Below are 26633 nucleotides of genomic sequence, written 5' to 3' on the forward strand. Positions count from 1 at the left end.
CTGGAACAAACCAAAAAAACTAGGAGACCTTCATGAAGCTATGTTTTGCACAACTACAGTCAGGACTCCAGGTACCTCCATTTCTCCACCTCAACACCTCTTTACCTCTCCCCTTATCACCTGAACACGAGAGCCACATACAAGGCATCACGATTGATGTTTGCAGCCAGATCCCTACAAAACAAGGGCTAAGCACAGCATTAATTTTGATCTGTCAGGACATGAAAGGAGCACATCCCTATTCTCCCTTCATCACCCTGGGACAGACAAAACAAAACAAAAACACACCCATACGGAATTGCTTTAACACCCATGCACTCAGAGCCCTTCCCGTAACTTTAATTTCAGATCATCCCAGCTGTCACAGCGCTTGCCTCATCCTCCGAGGACTACAAATGCAGGCTTTCTTCAGGGTCCTGGACTGTTTATGTGCAGAGCGAGGAAGAGAATTGCATTTGCTGAGGCTATGAATGATTTATCATCGCGCTGAATGCAAGAGGAGCAGGGTCCCAGGGCTCGCTGCACGACCGGAATCTCGCAGGCGGGCTGCATCTGCGGAGATGTTTGTGTGCGCTCTTCAAATCATCATTAACCATCAGGACCCTCAAGAGGAGCATTTATTTCCTTGGGATTGTAAGGGAGATGGCTGCTGAGAAGACAGCTGGGCAGGATTTAGCCCCATTATATCCGTCTGCCTTGTTCCGCTCTCCCACCCCTCTACCTCCCAGTTTAATTTGGTACAAAAATAGAGATAATAATGAAAATAAAAAAAACAGAGAGGGGGAAGTGCAGTACATAGCACAGGCCAACTGCAGGTCACGGCTCGGGTGGTGGAAGCACACGCAGCTGCACAGGGCAGGTTTTATATTTCCAAATACTCCCCTGCCCTCCGGGTTTTAGGTACTCATCCCATTCTCCAGATGATTTGCGCAGCGCTGTAAATGCAGGTGTTATAAATAAACAAAAATATGCCCATGATGGCACGCAGCTTTTGGCTACGAAAATGGGCATCAAGTATTCTTAATGAAATGGTTTTGCATTTCCCAGCAGTTCTGCATTCTCTGGAGACAGGGCGATTAAACAAATACACAGAGCAAGAGCCCGGCCTTGACTCCATCTACGGGAGTTTTGCCACAGACTGAAATGAGGCATGAATGCCATCCCACGGACCTCCCCCAGCCAGCTACACAGACCGTAACTTAATATTATGCCTCCTGTTAAGGGTGCGATACCAAGAGGCAACCATATTTAATACAGCACTCTGTGTCTAGGGATAAAGCAGGATGGAGCCAACCATCAATCACTCTGCTTCTCTTTCCTTGTAGGATTACACAGGCCAACCCCACTGCTGGGAAGTATTTATAAAGTATTTTTTTTTTAGTTCTAGATATTGCAGACTTTTTTATAGTTACTATATTCCTGTATTTTCCGAGTACTATATTTCCATGCACATAATCCTCACCTCAAACCCACTCATTAAAAAAAGTACTGCTCCCTTGAAAAATGGTCCTCAGATTATGTACAACTCACCCTCTCTCCCTCCCAACAGCTATGCACCCCACCAGTTATCCCAGCAAAGGCTCCCCACAACCAGGGAGAAGGAAGCCCGAGCAAAGAAGAGGCAGGACGAGGCAGGGGATGAGCAGCCCTGGAGTAAACCTCCCCTTTCTACTACACCCCATGCACTGCACTTGAATAATTTCTTCCTTCCTCCCCAGGCAACCCACGGAATAGATGCATGAAAGTACAGCAGTTACCCTCTCCAATTACCCTAAAGACTCGGGAAGAATAAATTGTCTGCAATGGAAAGCCCTCTTGCCTGCTCCCCACGCGAAGCCGAACCCTTCCTCCATCTACAGACAACCTACAGAAATCTGTATGCTTTGCAGACCAAGACCATCACTAAGCAGTCAGCTTTAATTTCCTTGGAGTCCTCCAAATGCAGCATCGCAGCTCACACGCAGTTATCCACCACTGCCTTTGGAGGCTTCATTTCTTCTCTCCCCCTCCCCAACACGCAGCCCACGTATCACAAAACGCAAGCAGGAAGAAGGGAGCAGCGAAACTTCTCTCCGAAACCATCTCTTCGTTTCAGGCTCTCGGATGTGGTGTGGCACCAGCCTGGAAAAGAAATCCTCGCTCCCCACAGCCCACCGCGCTTCCCAGGGCTGTTTGGAGAAACAGCACCAGACATCAGCTGACACTAGCAATTACATCCAAATAGCAGATACAAGGTCTGTTATCGATCTGTTCCTAGAGGGAAGGACAAGCTATCCAGTAAAAAGGGGTGTCACGTTATTAAATTCTGAAAGGATAATAACCCAACACAGAGGGCACAGCTGTTACTGGTACACTTCAGGCTTCGTTTCCGAGCCTGACAGGGAGCAAAGATCATCAGAGCGCTTCAGCGTTCAGAGACAGGCCTAGAAATTGCAGGAATAAATTAACATATCCATATCCAAATTATTGGGCTAAGGGGGCTGCAGGTCTGCTGGCAGGAACCGGCCTCGTGCTGCTGCCAGTCGCTCCCAGCAGCTGCTTTAACCTCTTGTTAGCTGGTACCACAGTGCTCGAGTGGAAAATAAAAACGCTTCGACCTCTCCAAGCTCTGCAGCTTTGCCCCGGAGCAGGAGTTTTAACGGCAAAGACTTGCAACAGCCCATGGATAAGGAATAAGGGAGGACGATTCTCTCCTGCGGTAACCTGAGCCTGACATGCTGGTGAAGAACAGCGACAGACAGCTCTGTACAAAAGCCTGGATCAATTCTGCTGCAAAAAGAAAACATGGCTCAGGTAAGCGAACAAGCCATGGCCTTTCAACATCAGCAGCTCAAAAGAATGGGAGAATTTAACCAAGCTGCTGCTGAAAAAAAAAGAACCAAGAAGAGTTATCGATTTTTATGAGCTTGGAGTCAAGAGACCCATAAATTATTCGCAAGGCAACAGAGATGGCAGATTTCTTGGACATTTCAGCGACGCACCACACAGAATTACGAGCTCAGATATCTGGCCAGACTGTCCCACAATCAAGCAGCAATAGTGATCTCTGAAACGGGTGCCTGAACGTGTTACAGGCCCCCACCCCATTAATAGCTTTTCAGGGCATGCCAGGGGTTACAGGCAGAGCCGGACAGACAGAACCACAACAGACAAATGGTTTCATAGCATACTTTGGGGATTTTCCACCCCACTGCAGACAGCAGGTCTCCCTGTCTGCATTAACAAAATTACAAACATAACACCACGAATTAGAAATGAAATGCACCCGCATCCCTGCCCAAACAGACTTGGCTGAGGAATCCAAGTCCCTCCAATCATCCTGAAAGGCATTTGGAAATCAAGGTGAGAAGAGCCCTACAGATATAAGTCTGGGCAGAAAACTCAAACTTAAGAGCTCTGCAAGGTACTCCCAGCTTCACCACAGGCCTCAGGTGCAGCCTCTGGCAACTCATCTCTCCAGCCCCTTTGTGAAATGGAAAGCAACAGTTTTCCTCCCCTTGCGAGGGAAATGCATTGATGCACCCAGATGCAAGAGCAGCAGAGACCAGGCAGCGCCTCAGATCATCAGCTCGCCCGCACAGATCCTCACTGCCAACCTCCAACACCGAAAGAAAGAAGGCGATGCCTTAGATTTGCAGCACTCAAAGCGCCGGAGGACACCTGGGATTATCCCATCACATGGCCAGAAAAGCACGGACCAAAGAAGCGCTGCTGAGCGTGCCTGGCTGGGCTGAGCCGGCCGCTGCCTTCTGCTGGCTCCACTAACACCAGCTCCTGGTCCTGGCCGAGAACTGGGGTGTCTCTGGTCGAACCCCTGAGCCAGGTGCGACTCCAGAGCACGTACGAGACCTCAGCACTGGAAAGACTCTTGTTTAAAAAGCAGCAGATTGGAAACTTCATACCAAGATAAGTTTTTACGAAATCTAGTGGAGGAAGATCAATATTTTCTTTTGTTAAGTAAATCTGGCCACTGTGAAAACACTGGAGCAGCAGCTTAGAAGACAGATTTTCTGTTTATCCACACCACCAGAAGCAGAAGCAAGAACAAAGGCAGCTGCCCTTGCCCACCACCCCGACACAAACCTCGTCCAGGATCCTGAGCCTTTAACTTGCAGAAAGGGAAGCATAAATCTCCCTGTGCTTGTGCAGAAAGGCCTGGAGGTTTTAAGAAGCGGTGGAGGGGAAACAAGCCATTTCTCTTTATCATCCCCAAATCCCAGGGACTTGGATGCCTGGCCAGTGGCCCATGACAGCACCTAACCCCAACGCAGTGTTGCAGCACTAAAGACACCCAAAACCCCACAGGTCTCTGCGGAGCCAAGCGTGGGTTTCCAGCACAAACCCCGCGTACTCCGCAGCGAATACGGCAAGTGCCCGTTAACAGAGGCACGCGGGGGGGAAGGCTTTCGTGCTGAGCTGTCTCACACTAATGGCCCCACAGCAGGATCTGGCAGGCAAAGGCAGCCCCCAGATTTAGCCAGCGCCGCTTGAGTTTCAGATGGTGCAGAACAGCACATTGATCCATTTATCGTCGGTAGGTTGCCATGGAGACCACAAGTCATTCCCCATCATCGCCACCCCCACCCCCCCCCCGCGAACCCCCCCACTGCTTTTCAATTGATAGCTGGGCACTGGGGAAGCATTTGCTGCACCGTGGAAATTAAATCCACGCTAGAGGAGCAGGGGATTCAGAGCCGACACGGCCAAGGGACCTCAGCTTGAGGCAGTCTGTCCCGCCCTTCCCCACTGAGAAAGTCCAAGCAACGAGTCGCTCCAAGCCTCTCACAGAATAAGTATTACTGGAAATTAACAGTAATAAAGTGGAATTTTAATGCCCCTCCGTGGGTTCCCCTCCGACGCAGTAAATGCTCACAAGGTCGCAAGGAGGGAAAGCTTCCCACTCTGCAAACGCATGTGCCGCAACGGGCTTTGGAGCATCCTGGAGTGTAACCCCACTGGCCCCAAGCACCAGCGAGCTCCCGCCGTCCCCAAGAAGGGTCGCACCCAGGAGGACGACAGTTTTCTGCTCTTCATATGGTAGATCCACCAGGGAGGGATCACAGCTGATCCTTTGCTGAAGGGAGCACAGCAAACACATGACTTCTGCGCACTGCAAGCAGCAGGAGAGAGTGGGTGGATCAAGCAGCTGAACCGACTCGGGCAACTGAACCCAAGCTCAGCCTCCAGCCAGCTGCTGCTGGGAAAGTCACTCCTCGGTCTGTAGAAGACGCATGAGCCACCAACTCTGGAGGCAACAGAGCAAGGCCAGGCCTGTGCACATCCCGTAATCTCCGCCTTCAGATACCCGTTCCCCAACCTCTCTCCCAGGAAGCAGAGAAAATACCTGACCTTCCTTTGGGGCAAAGGTCCCGACGCGGTGCACAGCACAGCCTCCCCACACCTACACAGTCCAGGCTCTACCACCACAAAGTATTTCAGGTGCTGCTGTTTAGCACTGTCATTTACCAGAACAACATATTATCATATTTCCCTTCTCCCACCCCATGTGGGATGAAGAAACACCATCAAGACAACCTGAGGAAAGTTTTCAAATCTTAGTGCTTAGGTTTTGGCTTTTAAATCCACAGACAGCCATCCGAACAAGTCACCTGCCTAGACAGAAGAGCTGATCCCATGTAATTCCCTTGCATTTCAAGAAGGAGCTGCTGTGCAGGTGCTGCACTTCTTAATGGCTCATTCCCTGCACATGCAAGTGTGAAAACTTGGTGCTGGCTTCACCCAAGGCTCCAAAAGCACATTACCACAAGCACCTCTTTTAGGGGGCCAAAGGAGGTGACCTTTGTACCATGCACAGAGGAAGAGCTGGTGTCGACAGCTCCCTCCAGCACGGCGGGTCGCTGCCAGCGGAGCCCAGCAGCCAGTACCAACCCCAGGCGCTGGAGCATGAGGACACGGGGCAGGTGGCAGAGCACAGAAAGGCAGCTGCAGGCTGAGAGCCTTCAGGGAAACTCAAGAAGCGTGGTGTAAATACTGTATGCACCCGGAGCCAGAAAGCTGAGCGAGGGCTGTGTGTGGCATTTCCTGAAGGTTACCTCTAATAAGTGCTGTCAGCCTGCCAGCCTTCGACTGTCTGCTGAGTCCTTCTGCATGAAGCACGGCGCTGCCTGGACCTCTCTGGCATTGTCACAATCTGTGACAGCGAGAGCTTAAAAAATAAAATTCCTCCCATGCAGCACAGACGAGGCAAGCGTAGGACACCAAGGCAAGCAAACCCACCGAAATCCAGCAGGGTGGAAGGCCTCCTCTCTTCTTCCTAACGCCTGGTCGCATAGCTGCTTGCTGAGCATCGCCTCTCTCCCCATCTGAAGCACAGGACCGGGGCGGTGAGAGCCAGCCCCTGTGCACCGGGGGGAGGCGAGCAGGCGGCCGCAGCCTGTCCCGCCCCGCAGCCCTGGTGTGCCCACAGCTGCTCAGCCCATCCACCACGCAGCCGTACCCGGCACGGGGGGTCGGGCGGCGGGCGAGAGCGCGGCTGCGCTGCGATGCTCAGGCCAGTCTCCTCCGGCAGCCGCAGTCGAGGTGTTTCACCACCTGCCTGCCTGTCCAGAGGCACAAATGTTTTGTCCCACCCTGTATCAGAGCAATCGGTCTGCAGAGTGGAAGTACAGTGGCAGACATTTGTCTGCATTTATTTACTAGCTGCCACCAAAGACATTATCCCTGCCCTCCCTACTTGTTTGCTTTTTCTAATTCACTGGGAACAGACCAGGCATCTTTCCCTATTCCTCGGTCTTTTCTGGTTCTCAGGCTCGAGTTTACTCACAACTTTTAGTGACTTTCCAGTCCCATGCTCACAGCCCACTGGTGAAGTGGGTCTGCTCTCTGCCGTTCTTCAGATGACCTGCCGAGCTCAGTATAACGCAGAAGCTTGCAAGCAAGCTGTGATCAGCACCACTCCCTCCAGCCTGGACACGAAGCTTTCCAGCAAAAGCCAGGAATGCCCAGTCTGTCTTGCTAAGCCTCTGCAGTCCTCCCCCCCCACCCCGTTCTTTTTCTTTTCTTGGAGAACCGCTCCAAGCAGAGCGCTGGAAATAAATTATCTGGTACCCGGGCAGTGCACGCGGGATAACAAAAAACACTGCAATTGTGAACAGGGAAGAACTTGGGAGATCTGTCATTCCAGCAGGAAAAAAAAAGCCGTGTTCAAGGCCTCCTCGGTTACGTAAACTTCATTTCCATGTCTTTTATCACTGATAAGATAAGCCATTGCTCAAGTTCAAGTTCTGTATCAAGTAAACCATGATAATCCTCTTAGGAATTCCCCATGCCCCAGCTTGAACAGACCTGCAGCAAAGAGCTTAAGGGGTTGCCTTCAGCTTCAAAAAAGACACACACACAAGCACGCAGCCACATACTTATTTATAACGTAGGCAAATTTGGGGCCTAGTATAGAGTACTGAAGGCTTATTCGGGTCTGCCTGAATAAAGGGATCTACTTCTGCCCTAGTTCATAAACGCTACAAGCTACTACTTGGTCATGCGTTGCACAGCTGAACACCAGCCCACAGACGGCCGCCCTTCTGAGCAGGATTTCTTGCAGTGGTAAGGATCTGGAGGATCGGACCCCCAAAAGCAATTAAACTGATTCACAACCAGTCCCACACGCTTTGTGCTGGATTACAGCAACAAGAATTTTTCAGGCAGCTGTATTTTTTTTTGTTGTTTTATTACAGCACAGGATAGTTTTACATCCTTTAATGCTGGTGCCAGAATTACAGTGATTTCAAGCCATTATTATCCTGCTTCAGGTATAAGATTTAAAACTCACTAAGACGACCACCTCCTTCACTGTACTGTGAGGACATCCAGTAGTGAACCATCACAGTCTATATTTGTTAGACAGTGATCTGAGCCAATCCAGCAACTGGATATATTTGCTAACCACTTAAATATGCACTCGCACACACTGCACTGTAACACAAAAGGCTATTTCATAAATTTCTGATTGCAAGACGGATGACAGCAATAAGCAGAGACACAAACTCTTGCCCTCCTCTCTGCTGCTCGTCATCAGGACGCAAATTGCCTGGGCCAGCAATTTTATCACAGCATCTTCCAGGGAACTGACTTAGCCTAAAGGCAACGAAGGCCAATGTTTGAAGCTTAATACTTTACTTCACAGGGCTGCATCTGGCCACCCCCACACCCTGGAAGGGCACAGCCTCAAGCCCTTCTTAGCCTGCAGCTGCAAGAAGATCAAGGCACAAGGCGGTGGGTAACATCTGAAATCAGTGCTTAAAATGTAAACTTTCTTCAGATCTATCTACCTCCTCAGCCAGCCCAACAGGCTCCAGCACCCACAACTGTTTCACAGTCATTTCCAGCTAGCAAGACTTTCATCCCTCCAACGGCCTCTCCCCATTAGGGTCTTTTTCACATCTGCCTGAGTATTTTATGACACTCAAACTAAAAGATGCAGCATATCAAACAAAACACATCTCTCTCCTCCCCACAAGCAACTTCAAGATCCCTTAGCATTGACTGACAACCCATAACATTGTGGGAAAGGTTGTTTTCAGATCAGCTGCTGGAAAAGCTCTTCCAAGGTAGCAGCTGAATTCAAATCACACACCAATTAGCTCAGGGGGATTTGTATGTTTTTCTTTCAGGAAACCTATTTGAAAACAAAACAAAACAAGCTGTTTTAAATCTCATTAAAAGATCTCAAACTGTGTCACAAGCATACCACATTTTCCACCAAGGAAAACAGGAGCAAACCTAACTAGTTTCACCCCATCAGAAGGGGTTTTGTCCTTTAAACCCTCTTGCAGTGTCCCCCCACCTCCCAAGGAAGAGCAAGACCACGCAGAGGGCCAGAGTGGCTACAGACCTGCTCAGCACCACACGGCAAGCAAACCACCGTGCCAAACCGCCCGAGTCCATCCCACATCTTTCGCACAAGATGAGGTTTTCCACGCCGTCCTCCTCAGGGTTTCGCCTCTCGCCTCAAGGCCGCATGCAGATGACCGTGCTTTTTCTGAAGCCAGTGCCAGTGAGGCTACTGCATTCGTTATCCAGCAGGATAATGACAGAGTGCAATTCAGTCAACAGCAAATCCTCCCCAGGGAGATGCCCTCTGACCTTCCCTGAGCTGGGGGATGAACGTAGACAGCCAGATCTCAGACAGGCGGCAGAGCTGAGTGAATAATTCCTAATGAATCCTTTCATCTCTTCTTTTGTTTTGGGGAAAGGAGGGGGGGAAATAGTTTGGAACTATCCACCAGCAGAAAATTATTTTCTAGAGCTACCCCAAATCACTGTCATCCGAACGACATTTTTCATGGCTTCTGCTCTCTGCAGAGATGCCCCTCGTGCAGACGGCCAGTCTGGGAGGAGAGAGCGGACCAGCCAAAGCCACAGCAAGAGCAGGGATGCTCCTGGAAACCTAGCTTAAAATCACCCTTAGCAAGCAATTGAGAGTGAATCCAAGATACCCATTCAAACCACACTTTTGCCAATAAAAGTCAGTTCCACTGACACATCAGCAAACACACAAAGGACAAGAAAGTTCATTAAATAAGGCCCGCAGAAAGCCAGGACCTTACCTCTCTCCACATGCCGGTCAGCCCTCACTATCAATTTTCTCCCATTTTCTAAGCCACAAGCTGGAAGGATTATGAGCATTTGATACAAGCAGATTTTTTTTTCCTCCAACAAAAAGAAGCAATTCTCATTTCTCCTGTGTGAATTCAGCTGCAGAATTCAGTTCTGCAGCATCTCCTAAATGGTCAGTGTCACCCAGAGGTATTACGGTAAATAAGGGTGGAAAACTGACTCACAACCGTGAGGTCTCAGAGCTGCTTCACAAACTTTCAGTCACCAGTGGGCACTGGTCTCCATCAGTGTGACAGTACCAGTTTTAGCCACACAGTTTTTATCCCAATCTCCCAATAAAGCCTGAAATCAGCCATGTCTGAAGCAGTCACTTCCATCCAGCTGCACTGGTGTTTACAGGGATTTACCCTCAGCAAGCCCCCCCCCCATCAGCATCTATGTTTTATATTGGGAATAGAAATTATACAGAAGGACCACTGTCGCGGGATGCTCCCTACCCTATTCCCAGACAAATGAACTGATGTGAACCTCCACACTTAAATAGAGCTTGGCTTGTGTATTTATATAGATGCCAAATCCCAGGGATATCAATGACAACCTCTTCCCCAGTAAAACCTGATTACAGCACTGGACTCTCTAAAGCCCCCCTGCCATCTCCCACGTCACCCGGGACATCACGGGGAGCGGCCAGCAAACCCCTCCAGGTGCCCAGCGCAGTGGGGGTTGCAATGCCAATGATTAAGCAGATCTTCAAAGGAAGAAAAACAAGAGTCCTAGTCAATGACTGACCAGCGTAATGGCTCAGGCTACTCTCATGTGCTCCTCTCACAGCACATTTGTTTGCCGGGCTGCCCAAGAGGTTTCGAAGGGTCAAACACGAGGTCATCAACTGCGCGGTGATTTCAGCTTCGCTGAAAAATAGAAGAAGCTGGAACCACAAGCAAGGAAGGTCCCGGTACTTACAATAAGGGTAAAAGGACATGAAAATGCAAATCCTGTAAGTTCAAACACACCAGAGCCAGCATCAAAAAGAAAGAAAAAGATCTCATTATTTTTGAAGATCAGAGGTTAGCAATATTTAGTAATCCACCTAAAATTCTGACCAGCCTCAAGGACCAAGAGCGGCTGCGGAAAGCAAAACCTTGCTTTCAGGCTATTTTGAGAAGCACTCACAAGGTTTATCCCAGAAACTGCTTTCTGCCTACTCAGATTTCTCAACCGAACCAATCACATGGTGTTTAGATGGACTGCTGGAGACACTTGAGAATAGCAGCGCTGCCTGCCGCTATCTGCCTGGCACAGGATGGTTTTTAATTGAGGCTGAACTCTTCAGTCCCTGCTGCAGTCTGCACCTCCAATCACTGAAATAATAATTAAACCCAGGAGAAACAGTGCAAAGTAACAATGCCTTTAACTAGTAAATTAAGATGAGGAAACCCAAAGACATGCACAGACATCTCCAGGATGTGCTGTTTTGTTTCAAGCCTGAGGATTTGATCAGATTTTAAACAGCAGAAGTCAGGGTGGCAGAGATCCTGCAGCGCAGTCCAGAAACAGAAGAGATGCAGAAAAATATTCACTTTCACCTCACCCAGTCCAAGGAGGAAATCAGAACAAGTTTTTCCCATCTGAGTTTGGGACCCTCCTCCCATGGGAATCTAAGAAATTATAAAATGAGAAGGGAATGCAGAGCAAGAGAAGCACCCGAGACAGTTCAGAGCCATCCTCCCCAGCTCATACGGACCTGGGAAAGAAACGTGCTAGAGAAACCTCCCTGAGAAAGTCAGCGCTGGCCACGGAGGCTGGTGATGGACCAGACAACACAAGTTCTTCTCTGAAATCCGAGGGGAGAGACTCAGCCTGGAAACGACTCTCCATTAGGTTAATTAGTCAAGTTTGATGTATCCAAGTCGGTTACCATGGTCACAGGAACTGAAGAGTAATGCTTTACACAGATTTCCCTATGTGGGACTGGGGATGGGGGAGCGGTGTCCAGCTTCTCCAGGCCCCCCCGGCGGGCAGGGAGACCCTGGGCTCTGCGCAAATGCCACCCCACCCCAGGCTGGGCTGCTTACTGGAAGAGCTCCTTGTCCGTAGATCATAAGGCTGCTAAAAATAGCACCAGAGAGCAAGCAGGTTAATGACACATCAAGAAGATGCATTTGCACGCGGAAATAAACAGAATGCACACGGGGATCTGCCCCCACCTGGCTTTTGTTTGTTTGTTTTTGAGTGGGGAGAAGAAACAAAAAGATGCTCTGTTTTCTCTTAAAAATTCAAAACCCGCCTGCCAAAGAAGTGACAGAAAGCTGTCCATCTCTCCAAACACCATGCCAGATACAGCTGAACCTTGTTTATCTATTCAAGTGCCTGGGAAAAGACCACTTCGAGTTACAGCATTTCCCCAAACAAGCAAATATTTTAAGTATCATTAGCTACATGCTGCCCAATTATGATCAACATCATGTCGGTTACTTACAACTCTACACTGCAACACACATTCATCCACGTACTAGAGCACAAGAGTAAAAACTACTGCCACTTCTAGAAGAGAAGAGCAGCAGATTTAGAAAAGAAGTGGGAGAGAAATAGCAATTTGCAATTCAGCAAAGCTGCTGTAGAAGAGCAGTTTTAAACTCTCCTGGGAAGAGGACCCTCCCCTCTCTCTCATTTTCTGTTCATCAAGTGCCTAACTGAGCCACAACTGATGCTTGCAGAAGCTGCCACAGAGCACAGGGGAGGGCATCTGACCAACGTTCCTGTTCATCAGCTCTCCCCTGGACACGCAGGGCTGAAGGCACAAAAACACAGACTACTTGAGCCTCCCAGGGAGCACAAGCAAGATTCAAGGAACAAAGGTAATGCAGCCGGCAGCTAACACAAAGCAGTAACGGGCACACGGAGGGCGACGTGAAAAGCCCAAACCCTGCCACGGAGGAGCACTCCCAGCCACGGTTCTGAACCAGGCAGTCAATTTTCAGCCCACAAAAAGGAGCAAATGCCACAGACCTTCCCAGCTGCCCAAACCGTGGCAGGAAAGGACCTAACTTCTACCAATACTGCCTGAGCATGACTCCAGGCTGAAATCATTGCTGCTGCGGTAACGCAAATAAAACCGTACGTGAGGGTCTGTATCACCTGTTGCAAAATTGGTTTATCCCCTGCTAAAGGGAGACACATCAGAGATAAGCACAGGTCTGCGCAGAAGAAGTTTGAGAGAAAAATCTCTCAGAGGAGAATTTTAGGACTGAAATTTACTCCCGTAAAAGAGAAGCTTGAAATGTAACCAAGTTGTGTAAATTACAGCACTATCCCCTGATTTCAGGCTGTCTGTCCCTTGGCTCCCCGTCCCTCCTCGCAGCACCCATACTACGCCCAAAGCGGTGCCAACTCAACCAAAAGCATGACCGCTTGGTGAAGACATTCATTCAACTACTCAGGTCAAACATAACAGGATAGGAACATGGTGAGGGGCAGTGAGGTGAAGACTCCCTTAGTCAGCAGTACATCCAAAGCCCTCGTATCCCAAAAATACAGCCTAAAAGAAGGCAGCTAGATGCTGTGAAAAAGGCAGAAGAAATCACCCTTGTTTGACAGACAGCCCCAAACCCATTAAGAGACACAATTCAGCTCCACCTTTCTTAGCAGGTTAATGTCAAGCTGCTATTTTTTTTTTCCTTCTTCTGCAGGTGCCTTAATTGGTTGCTTAATACAGATTTCACTGTTATCGCAACACTGGGAGCTGGCCGTGTGATGAGAGCGCAGAATACAAAGACAACCCATTTGTTTCCGTAACTAATTATTCTACCTCCTCAACATACACACTAAATTGACTTGGCAAGACTGCAAGGTGAAGCTGCTGTATTTATTTAGACGTTTCTTCTGCTGGTTGAGAGGCTTCATAAAGCAGACTGCAAATGGCCAAGGCAGCACAGGCATCTTTATCAAGTTTATGCAAAACTGGAATGAGTGAAGAAAGGATCAGGCCCCAGGTTAGCAGCATTCCTGGCCACGTCCTTTACAGTAGGTATTTTAGCCTCAGTTACCTAAGAATTAATTGGCAAAATACTCAAGAAGTTCATAAAGGCAAGTGTGAACACTCACTTATTTCTGGCTACAGTCTTCTTTACCTTAGGGATCAGCCTCCATAAAACAAAAATAAGTACGTGTAGACTGCCTGATCAAAACGCAGGGGAGCGCCTGTGTTAGCCAAACACGTCTAATGCCTCAAGCGGCAACCGGGTAACTTAAGGCTGAAGAGTCGTGCACAGACATGTTCTTCCTGCAGCAGCCCCACGCCTGCAGCCAGGGGTCTGACTCTGCACCCATCTTCCAACTCAGCCAAAGGTTCAAGGTGTTTCCGCATAAAACAAGGAACTAGAGCAAGACAAACACAATAATACATTGTGTGGGGAATTAAACCTCCTGCCGAGAAGAAATCCACAGACATTTAAAAAGCACAACTGAACAAAATGCAAAAAAAAAAAAAAGAAAAGCCACAGATGGAGCTTAAAGTTCTCGTCCCATTGAAACGGAGAGCAAAAACTCACACCGTCTTTGGCAGGGGAAGCAGGAGCAACCAGGGAGCTTGCATGCTTGCGTCTGCCTCTGCAGCACGACTCCTCCACCTCTGGGCAAACCAAACTCCCCATTTCTCAGCTTTCACCTGCTGTTGGCAAAGTTTAAGGACATTCATAGAAGTGCTCTAGATTTCATGAGCACCAATCTCACTGGAGAAGATGCAAATCTTAGCTTTCCACAGCGAGAGAGTTAGAACAAAAACACAACCCTTAAGGTATGCACAGACATCTCTCTCTACTTTTGTTTCATAATGCTGGAGAAAACCCAAAATCCTGCAGTGTTTCTTAGTCCATCACCAGACAGCCCTCAGGAACGCTGCTGGCAGCTGGCTGGGTTCTGGACTAAAACCGCAGCAGCTCTTTACATGCATCTCTAATCATGGCATCTTAAGACACGCAGACATCAAAACTCAAAAAACACAACAACATTTTTTAGCAGCTACCCTGTCAAGAGAGCAAAGCAAAGCCAAGACTAAAACCTACAAATGAAGAAAAAAAAATACAGAGGAAGAAGAAAAAAGGGCTGGCTGACACCTCCTATACATGCTGTCAGCAGGATCATTTGCTCCAAAAATAAAGATGCTCAACGCATCTAACTGACGACATGACAACTGCTTCACGGCCCCAACACCGGAGTTGCATAAAAACCTCTGAACACCCATTGCCTTGCAGCTCAGTAAAAAACAACCACTTGTACTCACTCAGAGCGAGCAACAGACACCGTATGCTGCTCCCCAGCAGGATTTTCAGCTCTTCGCATCCACTCGGGCTGCAGAGAAGCGTTTCACCCCTCTACCCTTCGCCAGTCATGCTCGGCAGCTCCAGCCACAAGCCCGCAGCCAAGCTAGCTGCCCAGGTGCCTGTGCCACATCATGCAAAAACATCTCAACAGCAGCTCAGGATCCCAAACAACTCTGCAGAGCAAGCGCAGAAAGGCAGCGCTACCGGCCCCAGGCCCCTGCACGCTGCTAGCAGCGATAGCCTGGATACACTCGGGCTGCCTCATGAGCACCTCCCAAATAAGTGACATTTATTTAAGACTAGAAAGCCTTAAATAAGAATACTGATGGCTTTTTCCACTGCCAGTTCAGAGAGTTTTCCCAAAACACTGGATACACAGATTCCTGTAACGCAGACTTTGCCGCATTTTATTTCTTTGACAGTTTTTCATCACCTCTGGTCTAGCATTTGGAAATTATTATTCACACACACACACACAACAGGAACAAGGCTGCAGGGAAACATGAATTTCACTGGCCTGCCTGGTTTTGTCTGTGGACACCACCTCACATATTACCAAATCAAAACAAGCCGGCCAACTTCAGCGTGAGGGGGGAAATGAAAGGGCAGACCAGTGACCTAGAAATGAAGCTGAGACTTTGGCATGAGCTTGAAACTCTGCATCAAAGGCAAAAGAAAAAAAGCTGTAACTGCTTTCAAGATGGAGCTTGAAAAGTTTATTAATGGAATTATATGACGTGGTACCTGCAGAAAAACAAGGGCTTGATCAAGAAAATCTTTCCAACAGGAAAAAGTCATCCCTTTCACCAAACAGAAGAAACCTTTGTTCCAGAGAAGAGGGGACACAGTTATTTAAGGTCCCGATGCAGGAAAAACACCCCCAGGCAAACAACTGGAGAAACTTGCCAAGCACACTGCTCTTATACCAAACACCACCGCTCTGTTACACATCCAAGATTTACATACCACATGATATCATGAATCGCATGATGATTACGGCAAGGGCTTGACGAGTCAGTAGACGAAGCTTTAGGGCTTCAAGCAGTGGATCGGGAATGCTGCAGTCACACGTCTCAGCGCTGATCCAATGCAAACTCACCCTGCCAGGTGTAATTGGTTCAAGGAGGGTGTTAACAAGTTACATTTGTTCCAGCAAGTTCCAGGCATGATCGGGTAACATCCACATCACCAGCATAAAACTGACACCGGTTCTGCATCACCCTCCAGCAAGGTTGACAGCAGAGGCCATCACATGCCAACATCCAGCCTGGACTGTGCGTGTACCACCGGGTAAACCAGTGTAAATCACTGGGGACTCTCAGCCTTCGCAAAACCAGCTTCTTGCAACATCAGGCCAAAGAGATCACACGGGCTCGGCAGTAAACACTTACGCAGAGCTGCAAAGTGCTTCTGCTATATGAGCCAGGTGCTGCCACCGATAAACCACGTGCTAACCGGTGCGTCTGCAGCGCTGGGAGGTACGTGTTCGAGAAGCTTGCAGAGGCCAGAGACTGAGCTATTTATGAAGTGATCAAGTACCACACAGCTGAGACCTGGTCCTATAAAAATGTAGCTGTTGGAGTCATTTTATAAGGTTTTAAAATATTTTCAGAAGAAAGCCAACTTTCCATTGTTTGCCACAGCTTGTTAGAAGCCTACGCGTCCCGCAGCGTAGAGGAAAGGCACCCTCCACCCTCTCCAGCCAGCACTGCACAGCTGGAGGTACGGGCAGGTTTTCAGAAAGCTCGGCTTTGCCTGCCGTCCTCCTCACCTATTCACTCTCCCACTGCATCCCACTGAACCCCAAGCCCAGGGTTCAGTCCTTCGCCATCGTGTGCTGCAATAATCAGGCCCCAGCTCTTTACACAACCACCTAAGCCTCCAGACCTTTCAGTTACACACTCCTTGAGAAGGATGAAACCTGCCCACCTGAGAGACAGCGAGTCCTCAGGGACTGATCATAGACAACGGGATGATCCGCACCAGGAACCTTCCCAAATCCTGTCATCCTCCACCCACGGGCTGACACATTTCTTTCCTTTTGCCTTCTTTAACATAGAGACACAGAAGAGCGCAATACAAAGCACTCTCTTGCCCTAACATGCACAGGACAAACCTTAACTGTGTGGCTCAGGAAGCTCATGAGAAGCGTTCAGGTACCAGCACAGAGCCTGCAGAAAACGGGGTTTAGAAGACGTAAAGGTCCCAAAAACTACATGACAGACGGCCACGCCACTGGAGTATTTCTTCAATTTACAGCCAGTTCCCTGCATGGGCAGGGAGAAGCATGCCCAGACCGCTCACCCGGATGGTAAGGGTTAACTTCCCACGTATTTGGGCTGAAACTGCATTTCTGGGCACCGCCACTCTGTCCAGTGTTACGCCAAGGAAACAATGCTAAATAAAGATTACGCCGAGTGGTATTATGTAAATAATTCTCTTCCACAATGAAAGGATAAACCTAGACTGCTTGGTTAGTTATTAACCCGGGAGCCAGCGCCGCAGAGAGGAAATCCTGCTGGCTCTCCCTCCCTCGACACACGCACCACCGGGAGAGCCGCAGCCGGAGCTGCAGCCACCAGAAACAATACCCGCACCGTCCCCTGCCTCCCCGGGCGCTGGCACTCTCCCTCGGACACTTCCCACAGGAGGAAACCATTTCGGCCACGCCACATTGTCTCCTCCCAGGGCAGCCCCATTCCTCCTGGCCTCAGCTGAGGCTGGACTCAGCCCCCTTCCTCCTCCTCCTCCTCCCACCACCGGTCCAGGACACGGAGGGCTCCCTGCCCTTTGATGGGAACACGCTCCTCACCACATCCCTCCTCTTGAAGACCTTCCCTTCCCCTCGTAGGCTGAGCCCGCTGGAGTCTGCCTTCGCCTGCACATCTCCTCCCGCCCAGAATAACTTACTCGACCTTTCTGCCTCCACCTCCCCCTGCAACCTTCCTCCTGCCTTGGCCTCACTGTCTGAATGCTTTATGTTTGTCATACGATTTTAAATCTGTCAGCAATTCATCCATCTGCCGCCTCCTGGGTTTTTAATGCTGCGAACCGTTCTGGGATACAGCCTTGCATAAAGCTCTCAGTGGAAAATTAAGCTGTACCTCGTTCAGAAACCGAACTGGCTTTGAGATCATTTCTTTCCAAGGTGCTGAGCTGTTTCAAAGACTGGCTTCTTCCCTACAGCTAGCAGAAAAGCCATGATGCTATCCAGTCTAAAATAAACACTATGGGAGCGGCGATAAGGGGAAATATTTCAGCTGACTAAGAGTAATGTGGGTTCAAATCCAAGCGTAAGCTGATATTGCTTGTAATTTGTTCCCGAGCCAAAAACACAGACTGGGAGTGAAAAAATGGAAGGCATTAAACAACAAGCAGCGTACTCAGCGACTCTGGAAAACTTCAGCATTTCCATTTATGTTATTATTTTTTTAAATAACCTTCAGTTTCACGGATCATAAAGTTAATTTGGAGTTAACTTCCCTTCTCTGTAACTAGACAAAGCTGCTATCCTTTACATGCGTTAATGTTTATTCAGTGCTCCGCAGCTATAAAGCGCTTGAGAGCACTAACCATTATCAGCATCCTCCGTGCCACCCAGCAGGCACATAACCCTGCCGATTGCCTTGCTCTCCCTGTGCCCCCCGCGCCCCAGCTCTCCTCCAGCCCTAGCGCTGTGGTAGCCATCACAGCCACGGCCATCTAGCTCCGTCCTTACCACTTCTCCAGCGCCAGCACCGGTCACCTCTCCCCTGCAGGCAGGGCTCCTCTCTGGACAGGTCCAAGCTAAATTCGGACCAGCGGCCAAGCACACACTGTTAGCAATCAGCGCCTCTTCTTGCCTGCCCAACCACAGCCATGTCCCACCTCTGAGCTTCCCACCATGAAGGCGGCAGGGGCAGCAGCACCGCGTGAGCACTGTCTGCTTACCAGAAACACCCTCTCCTCGGGCACTCTCCTCGCCTTTTATAAGGGACAGCCCACACTCCCGAGAGCCTCCAGTTGCCAGAGGCAGGTTGGCAGGAAGGGAGAACTGGTGGCCTCGAGAAGGGAAGTGACAAGTGGGGTGGGCAGCAGGACTGGGGGTGCGACCCAGATTTCTCAATTCCCAGCACAGTCCCGCTGCTGCCTCGTGCGCAGGTCAGGGTTCACTTCCCAAAACTGCCAAATCACTCATTTCCTTCTGCTCTTCTGTCCTCCTCCCCTTCCTACCAGATCCCTCCCTCACACTGACCAGGCTCTTCCGGGCATTTTCATGACCTTTGTTCTGGAGCTCCAGCTCCCCTCTATCCTTTTTTAGGAAGCCTCTCTGCTGTAGCCATGCTCATTAAGTGATACACATTTCCATTTTCTGCTGCGATGCAAAGATCTATCCCTTTGACATTACAGGGCAAATCGGAGACCCTGACACCTGTGTGCCAGCACAAGTCCAGCTATAAATAGCAATTCTCCACCACCTTCCTATGTCAATACACAGCAAGGGCTCTTCAAAGCCACGCAAGAGCCTATGCCAAAGCATCCTAGATGAGAATCCATGACCTCATGATGCCCAAATCCTTAAGTGGCTGCAAAAGCCTCAGTCACTAATCACGGAGGCGACTGGATGCTGCTATACCTCATTTCTAGCTCCATTAGAGCTGACCCTGCTCTCTGCTGAAATCTCTCGGATAGCACAAACGCAGCTGCACAAAGATGACAGTCCTCTTAAGAACACATTGCCCTGGGTTTCCATCCTCAAGTACCCCTGCACCTAGTCCCCAGCCTGCATTTGGGGGATCGCTGCTCGCAGGCACAAAACCCAAGAAGGAACCAGTATTTTGCCATTGGGAGCAACGAGCCCTCGCGCTGAACGGGCAAAGCACTCATGGGGAAAGCGACTCCTCTTCACCAGCTCTCCAGCAGACTTGCTCTGACACATTGAACTTCACGTAATCCCCCCGGCCTCAACTTTCAGACCTGTCTAGTGACCTGGTCAGAATGAGACAACAGGTCAGGGATGGGTAGTACTGCACCCCAAACACAGGCCCTCTCAAACCCACACCCCTTCATGACTGCTCAAATCAGCCACCCAAAACCCACCTCTGAAAATTTACCGATTTAATCCTCCTTTCCTACCTACTCATCTAGAAACTGGGGAGATCATAACTTTCCTCCTCCCCAAAGAGCTGTGAAGATGAGAATATCTCAAACATGTAAATTATGGTTGACTTCAAGCAAGTTTCTCCCATGATGACCTGACCGCAAACAGGACTGTATTTCAGCAGAAGCCACTAACAACCAGAACCAGCAGCGGAAGGAACACCAGGAGCCATCAAGGGGACAAATAATTTATGGCCGTGTCAGGAAAGACGAAGATGTCTCCTATGACCCAATTCCAGCCAGCGCAGTCCAAAGCTGCCGTGGAGATCAGACGGGTAGCTCTCTTAACACGTGTAGCTATCAGCACAGCTGCATGCACGCCTTCATCGCCAATCATAACAAAACTGCCTTTACCAGACTGGATCTCCTAATTACAAGATGTGAACACAGCCTGAACCAAACCCTCTTTGGATTTAGTGCAGGATTGCTCCAGGGACTGGTACAACCTTCACTTGAGGCAAGTTGGTTCAAATCCAACCACAGCCATTAGCAAGTGAAAGGTATTGCCAAGCAGCAGCTGTTCGGTGGCTTGCGTGAAACAAGTTTATGGTTTCAGTCCAGATCCCGTCGCGAAAAAATGCCAGTCACCTCCCTGGTGCTCAAAAGTGTGAAGCCAGAAGCATCCACCCACTTCTCCAGCGCTGGAGATGCCGGTGTGGGAGGCATTCTCATATGGGCCCAGTACCAGCTCCCAGAGCCGGCCCTGACCTCTGCAGGGTTTTCAGAACCAGGTATGTTTTGCAATTTGGCAGAAACACATAGCTAAATAACAGAAACCACCACCCACATGAAGCCAGAAGAACAAAGTACCAGTGTTTTCCTGCCCCAGACATGTGCGTGCCCCATCTCCTCTCTCGCACCAAAAATAGCTTCTACTTTTTCCCTTCTGGCAACAACAAACTGGGGTTTGAGTGCATTTGCTTTCAATAAACTAAACACGTTTTGCAAGAGTCTCTCTCATACTGAAACTTACTCGATTGAAGTTATAAAATATTGTCACATACAGAACTTCCCTCCCCTCCCATGGCATCTTGGGATTGAGCCTCAAAACTTTGCGAGCCTTGCTTACCGTATTCCCCACCCAAGGCATGGCTTCTGCAGAGAGCCGGGCAGACACGGGCACACAGGCGGCTCAGCTAAGTCCCAAAGTCACCCAACGAGTCAGCAGTGAAATTCAGAGAATTAAGTATGACTTCACTGAAGCCCTCCAGGAGATTTGTCACTGCTTTCAGAAGAGATGGAAATACTCACCCAGTTGTCCCGACTCACATTCCTTCCCTTTATGAATTAGTAGTAGTACCAAACCTTTATCTGTAAGGCACATGGCAAACTAAAACTTAACCTTGCTGATAAAAACCCTCTGCTAAATGGAAAAACTCTCACCCCACGTGGCCAAGGAATACCAGTGGAACAACATCTCGTCCACCAAAGTCAGATTAAAAATACCAGATTCAGCAAAACCCTGCCGTTTTCAGGCATTCAGAGCGCCAACCTTTGCTTCGCGCGAATACTGAGGCAGAGGTTGCAGAAAGAGTTCAAACTATAAATGCCTGTGAACCGAAAGGGCGGCGTTAGGAAATACCCATTACACAGATCACCTCCAGCAGCACCGTCCTCTCGGGCAAATTCTTGAGCTGACCCAAAACACAAAGTTCATGGAGCAGACCCAGCCTCCGGCACAGGCAGCAGCGCCTGCAGGCATGCCGGGCTGCGCAGGCAGGGACATCCACAGGGTTCAAAGCGGTGGAAAGAGGGATGAGTTTATTGGGTCAACACAGCCCCTTGCCCCAGGCAGCGTGAGCCCCAGGAGGGCCGGAGCCGTATAGGTTTTGCTGCTTCAGTGGCTTTGGCAGCAACCCACATGGCAGGCAGCTGCCTGCACCCACTGCAGCCTGCTCTTTGTGCATTGTCAGGGCAAGGGAGCAGGAGGAAGGACCGAGGGAGAAGAGGGAACAGGAAATTATAAGAATCGACAGAAAAAAAGCAATCACTCCAGAGACTGCAGCTGGGGTTTAGAGAGACGTACACTTGTTGCCTGCAGACACCGGCCCTGTTTACCCACCATAAACATTTACACACCAGCCACTGAACGCCACATCGCCAGACAAGCGAGCTCTGCAGTTCCTACGGCCGCTGGCCGTGCCGGGACCCCAGCCCTCCCTCCAACACGCACGTTTCTGGGGCACCAGGGCGAGCCCCGGCCAGGGCTGCATTTCCCACTCGGCGCTGAACAACGCCTTGGATGCAGATTAATTTCCCCGGGCTCCTGTGTCAGCGTGAAACCACCGGCTTCGTATGCGTATGTGGGGCAAGAGCCGAAAAATAAAGCCGAATGAAAAATAAAGCAGAATTGAAAGAAGAAGAAAAAAGAGGAGGAGGGCAAAAAAAGGCCCTTGGGGTGCCCCCCACCCCACAGTCGGGGTGTCCCCGCTAGTTTGCAAAGTGCGGGGCTCCCTCCCAACCCCTGCAGCTCCCTGGGCAGCGCTTTCCCCTTGAGGGTAAAAAAAGAAAAAGCAACCAAAAAAAAAAAAAAGAAAGTTTCTCCCCCAGCGAGCAGCTCCCGCCGCACATTTTCATTTTTACGTAACGGCCGCCTGCACCCCTACCTGCCGGGGAGCGGCCCCCCCGCACGGCCCGCCCGCAGCCTGACAGCGGGGGGGGTCCCCGCGGCCCCCGGGCCCGCTCCGGGCAGCGCCACGCCCGGGGCAGCCCCCCCGCCTTACCTAATCCCGCCGGCAGCTGCCGTCCCCCATCGCCGCCGCCGCCGCCGCTGCTCCCTCCTCGCCTCGCCTCCCGCCTCAGCGGCCGGCGGGGCAGCGCTCGGCGCGGGGGCCCGGCCCCGCCATCTGCGCCGTGTTTATAAATCCAGAGCCATGGGGCTGCTCCCCCGCAAGCCTCGCCGTCCGTCTGTCGGTCGGTTTGTCGGTGGGTCCGCCCGCCCGCGGGGCCGGGCCGGGCCGCCCCTCCGCCGCAGCGCTGGCCCAGCAGCGCCCTGCCCTGCCCTGCCTCGGCGCGGCGGGAGGCGGTGGCGGTCCCTCAGGCCGCCCCACAGCCGCCCCGGCGGCCGGGCGGGGCGGGGCGGGGCGGGGCCGCGCCGCCCGCGCGCCTTAAAGGGGCCGCGCCCGCCCGCCCGCCGCCTGCAGCGCCGAGCACCCGGCGGGCGGGGGGGCGCGGAGGGGGCGGACCGACCCCGGCAGGTCTCCGCTGTCCCCCGCAGAGGTGCCGGGCATCGGGGCCACCGGCTGTATCCTTGTCACCAGCTGCACCAGTGCCACCAGTTACATCAGCGCCACCGGCTGTACCGGTGCCACTGGTTATACCGATGCCACTGGCTACACTGGTGCCACCAGCTATGTTGGCGTTCCCAGCTTTACCGGGGCCACTGGCTCTATTAATGCCACTGGGTGTCATTAATAATTATTTTGGTGAAAATCTGGGATTCTCGCCCACGCCACGGGCAGGCTCAGCAAAAGCCGCCCCGGTGCTTTTTCAGGCACCAGCGCTTCGGAGGAGGGTGTTGGCGGGGGCCGATCGCCGCTTGGTTTCTTGCCAGCTACCACCCTGCAAAGTTTCAGCCAACCCTGGGAACCAACTTCCCAGGGCCGTCCCGCAGCGCCAGAGTGAGGAAACCTCGGTTTTCCCCCGAAGGAAGTCTCCAGGAGAAGACACCGCGCTGCGCGTGCCCAGCCCCGGCCTGGGGTCTGCGCTGCGATCCCGGCCGCATTGAAAACCTTCCCCGCGGGGTGACTTTTGCAGGGAAATCTGAACAGTTTAACAAGCGAATGCCAGCAGGAACCAGGCGCTGAAGCAGCCCAGGTCGCTCCCACACCGTTCCCATCTTCCAGTTTCCCACCCCAGCTTCTGATTTTTACTACTGTCCCACTTTTTCATAATTTTTCTTCCCCTCCATCCTCCCAGGGAGGATGAGGAAGGTCATGCCCCCTCAGCCACCACCGTTTCTGTTCTGCTGCTGGGTGCCCCCTGCCCAGGCGAATCCACCCCCCATCCCTGCCGTGGGTGATGTGTGACCCCAAAAGCTGGAAAAGCATCTTGCAAACCTCCACTTCTCCTCCCCGTTGCAGCAGGCACCAGGCAACGCGGGCAGAGGTGAGCACGCACGGGTTCCCTGCCACTCCACCTCCCCGCAGTTTATTTCTCTTTTGCCGCATCTCCAGGAGCGGCATTTTCCCGGGGAGGGGGACGGCGAGGCGGGCGGCTGGCGGCATTCCTTGCCCCAGTACAGCTGCTCCGCCACGGGGCAGAGAGACTTTCCCAGGCCTGGACCCAGGCTCCTTAAGTCACCCGACTCGACATGTAAGCACAGACACAAGCCTCGGTGTGAGCGTAAATGCCAGCATAAACATCAGGAGCACGAGTCAAATTGCCTCGAAAGAGCCTGACGTGCTGGGAAAAGTAGGAAAAGTTGCCGTCCCGCGCCCGCCGCAGCTGAGGCCCCGGCAATTTCGGGCAGCATCTTCCACGCGGTTCAAGTCCTTGTTTGTAAGTGCTCGTCTCGCAGGCTGAGCATCTTCTGAAGCAAAGCAGCAGATCAAATCTTCCTCTCGAAGATGCGATTATCTTGGAAGATAAAGGACCAAATTTATCCATGTTGTATTGCAGGGTGTCTCTGCTCCAGCCGTTTAGCATTTCTTGAGCTGGAGCATCTTTTTTTTTTTGTATCTGTGACGTTTCACTTAATGAATGGAAGGCAAGTCCCGTACCACGGCAAAAAGACTCAAGGCATTAATTTTACAGGAGCCAGGAGCCAGGCTTTTAGATTCCACTGACCTTACAACAACATTATAACCAAATGTATTTAAAAAAAACCCCTTAGGGTGGAACACACTTTCCAGCAATGCTGAAGATCCTGCCAGAGCACAGATGGATTTTTTGCCCCTGTTCCTACGGTCCAGAAGGCCATGGTCCCGAAGGGAATCGCTGGGCTGGTATCGCCGCGTGAACATGGGCTTTGCACGGTGGCATTGCTCTTATAACGGAGGGGAGGATTTCCTTTTGCATTTCTATGCTTTCCGGCAGCCCGGCTGTCTGTAACTAGCAGCCACCAGATCCCAATGGGGTTTATAAAACCATTATGCAAAACCACTGCACCCAGTAATCCCAAAATACCCCAAATAATACCCAAATGACCCAATAATACCCAAAAATAATGGTTGCCCCGATGTTGTAGAGCTAAGTGACTTCCAGTGTGGTTCAAGACCGAGTGGTGAACCCCTCCGGCCCAGATCCTATCTTCATCATCCTCACCTTAACAACCTCCTAACGAGGAGCGTGTGCCTCTCCTTAACGCAAGAGCCTGGACGGGTTTGTACGGTATTGCTGAGCCTGGGAAAGCAAACCCCTTCCCCGTCTCAAAGCAAGAATAACGAGCTTGGCTTTAAAATAATGGCATTGCAAACACCAGACAGCAACGGTGTGCTCTGTGCAATGGGGTTCTGGCTTTTGAAGCCTCGAGGCTTCGTGTTTTCAAGCTTTTTCCCCTGCGATCGTGGAAGCTGGAAGCTTATTCTTCTGGTTAAATCACAGATGAGATTGTGGCAGCATCCCAAGGCTCTGAGAGCTGCGGCTTCACAAAAGCAGAGACTACGGCGAGCCTGCCTTGAGCATCACGGAGCGGAGGGAGAGCTGGCGCGGGTCACCGTGCCGCAGCCGGACACGTACACACGCATTAAACACAGGAGACAGAGCCGGGCTGTCGCTGTAATCAAAGTATATCTGCGCTGCCAGGCTGCAGATACCTTACACAGATTTTCCGTAGCGTTTCACTTCGAAGCTGCCGTTGATAGCTATTCCATCAGATAAAATGGTAATGCGACGCGCCTCTGAAACGTCGCAGCAGCAAAGACGGGGATTTCAGATCTCAGCGGAAAACTGGAGTCCTGCCTCAGATTCTTGAGATGTTTTACATTAAACTTGTCCCATGCCTGGCACAACTGCAAAAAATTGGGGTATTTTCTCGCTTGGGTTCACCTAAACTCCTCCAGGAAAAGAAGCGAGATGCAAAACAGGAGCCACCCTCACTTTGAAACCACCCTCCCGTGGAAAGCTTCAGGGGAAAGTAATTACGTTTAAAGCAAGCTGCAGCCTTTAAACTAAGTCATCCTGTAATTGACTTTATTGGAGCATCAGCCCACTAGGACCAATGTGTGTGAAAACCACGGCGGGGGTTTACCTTCCACGACCACGCGTGATCCATGGTGCCGGCACGGGGACGAGGGGGCTTGGACCCCCCAGCACTGCGGAGGGACCGGGGGGGATGTACGGCGAGGAGGTTTGCACCCCTGCCTTGCATGATGCAATGCTGCTCCCCTCCAAAGCGCCTTCCCACCGCCCCGGTGACCTGCCTTTACTTGCTCCGGGCATGAGAGGAATTTGGTGGGACTCAGGCGGTATGAAAGGCTGGAGTTCACCTTGGGGAAGCGGATCCATCTCGGGAAAAAAATCCCAAACTAAAGATCTCTGCCTGCCAGCCTGGAGGAGGAGGAAAGAAAAAGCCTGGGGAGCTGGCTGGCGGCGTGGGGGCTTGCACCGGCTCCCCACGGCCACGCTCCGTCTGCAGGAGACGACCGCTCCTGCCTT

At 51.0% G+C, this 26633-nt stretch overlaps 1 protein-coding gene across 1 annotated transcript in view; it reads right to left on the reverse strand.

Annotated features, from left to right (window-relative positions):
• The window catches only part of NCOR2 (nuclear receptor corepressor 2), a 255241-nt gene extending 232281 nt beyond the window's left edge, over positions 1–22960 (reverse strand). The window contains exon 1 of the mRNA XM_075167842.1: positions 22760–22960. The gene's annotated coding sequence lies outside the window, so the exon portion shown is untranslated. The remainder of the gene's footprint in view (positions 1–22759) is intronic.
• Positions 22961–26633: the final 3673 nt, after the last annotated feature.

This window comes from Calonectris borealis, chromosome 18, assembly GCF_964195595.1.
Source record: "Calonectris borealis chromosome 18, bCalBor7.hap1.2, whole genome shotgun sequence".
Taxonomy (NCBI): domain Eukaryota; kingdom Metazoa; phylum Chordata; class Aves; order Procellariiformes; family Procellariidae; genus Calonectris; species Calonectris borealis.